Raw genomic sequence first — 2,500 nt, 5'->3', positions numbered from 1 at the left:
AGATTTTGCAGGGTCACGGTCGGTTCAACACCTAATTGCGACTGTATTGTTCCTGCTTTTGAAATTCCCAGGGTTTCATAACCAGTCCCTAGATCATAGTTAATAGAGGGGAATGGTTTGGAAGCTCGGCAAGCATCAAAGGAGCAAACAAAGATGCCAAGATTTAGGTTGGAAAGTCCACGACCGTGCACAATCTTTTGTTTTGAACTCATACACTATGTATGAATTACGTAACCAACACGTTTCTATTGGTTAGTTCCTCAGTATGGAGTAAACAACGATTGTGTTTTGTGCACGGTCAAGGCCAAAAAAGAGAACAAAAACCTAGAACAAAGAAAGTTGTCGGGTTTCATAACCATTCCCCTCTATTAACTATGCCTGGATTAACTGTGATTTATCCGAGCAATGAATAATATCACAAACGGCGGCATCGTTAATCAGAATTCGAAGTACCTACATGCAACGTGCTTTAGCGCGAAAGTAGTTTTCTTTCTCATTGATCGAAAAAAAAAAGACTTTTAAAGCCGTGATTTTTAAAAACCATAACCTTTTAAGCCTGATTTTAAGGCCAGTTTATAAGCCAATATCAATGTCGTCGTCATATACCATCGTTAAACCGGGAATATCGTTGAACCGAATATTGTTAATCAGGATTCTGCTTCATAAAATTTACTGTAACTTTTACCGGGACACGGAACGTTGATCGGGAATATCGTCAGATCAACGATCGTAAAATCGGAGTTCCACTGTAAATATATATAACGAGATGCTTCCGTGAAGCATACACTGGGTTGCCTGTGGTACGTGCTACAGAAAATCAGAAGGCACTGAATTGTGTGGTATTGAAATACAGCATTCTAGTCTCCGAAGAATAACAAATAAAAGAGAAGCGAGAAACATTGGCTTCTGGGCTGACATGTTGATAATTTTCAAGTTCCCTCACAACGTCTTTGCACCACAAGTGTGCCCTATGAGCATCCGAAAATTTTGTAATACTAAACTTCACTGAAGTCAAGCCCTGTTGAGCGGAGTTAGTGTTAGGATGGGAGACCACAACAATAAACCCATCATAAAAAACAGAAACATCTGACCGGAAATACTATTAACGCTAACAAATGCGAACTCAGCAAGGTACAGATTCTGTTAGCTTGCTTTATGCAAAACAAATATTGATGAAAAAGCAAATAAATATTGATACACAGTTTTCAGAAAGAGCAGAAGGAAGCTTCCGGGACGGTCGATCGAGAATGAAATATTTACGACATGAAAACAACATTAATTTTGAACCGTGAATATAGAATATAAAAAGTTACGATCAGCGACAAACATTTTGGGAGATTTTTGCTACGTTCAAGTAAATTGCAAAATCAAAAGTGACATGGCCGGAATTCAGCGGGCGTCGTGATTAAGTTACCGCGGCATGTTTACTCGCCAAACAGTGAAGCATCTGTGTCAAATGATGGCAAGATACCGGGTTTTTGTAAGTTTCTTTTTCTGTCAAGTGTTATAAAGTTTGACAATGAAATGAGCGAAGTCAAAACAAAGATCACAATCGCCCAACTCTTGTTTATGCAAAGTCAAAATTTACTCTCCAAGACGCGTACGACGTTATTTATCACCAGGTAATTCCATCATTTTGGAAATAGCAGCTGCTTTATTATTCATCTGCGTCACAAGTTTTCACTGATTTTGGGCCTCATTTTGTTGAAACTCAAGCACGCTTCCAACAGGCCCGTGAACCCTTCCTGCTTACAGAGCAATACTAAAAAACTTCTCCCATATCACATTTGAACCTTAAGCTCGAAAATTCAATACACAACATGATATTATAATTCACAAAGGCAGAAAATACCACAGAATCCTTTTCCAGCGAAAATTTTATTGAAACAAACAACATATTTGCTCTTAGAGGCGAAAACCTCTTCCTATTTCATTGCGTGCGTGAAGACAAGAAACTCAATTGTGTCAAATTACCATGTACTTCAGGTAAATACTGCTCACTTTGATTTCGTCTCGACGGGCGATAGATTGTTGTCGAAGTCCAGTACTCGTCGCTTTTGAGATTCATGCCTAGTTTATCCAACTGACTTTCCATTATTGAGCTCCATAAGGGTATATTTTGTTTAAGGATCCACTAAAACGCCATTCGCGTTGCATGACTTTCGACGCCATTGCAGGCTAAGTTGATGATTCTACTGTGTCCACCAGAGAAATCTACGCAGTTCCACTACCCTCTCGATCCTAAGAAAATACGCGCAAAAGGCTCTATACACAAAGGCAACACTTACCAGGGGAGTGACAGGCAAGACTTTTACCGACACGGAAAAAAAACAAAACAAAACAAAACAAAACAAAAAAAAAAGAAACCAAACAAACTAAACGCAGACCTCGACTGGGTTTGCCCATAGGCAACCCAGTAAAAAGAAAACAAACAAACTAAACGGAGACCTCGACTGGGTTTGCCCATAGGCAACCCAGTAAATAGGCTTTTGCGGGCGAC

Source organism: Montipora capricornis, chromosome 2, assembly GCF_036669925.1.
Source record: "Montipora capricornis isolate CH-2021 chromosome 2, ASM3666992v2, whole genome shotgun sequence".
Lineage (NCBI taxonomy): Eukaryota > Metazoa > Cnidaria > Anthozoa > Scleractinia > Acroporidae > Montipora > Montipora capricornis.
This window is presented reverse-complemented; position numbering follows the sequence as displayed.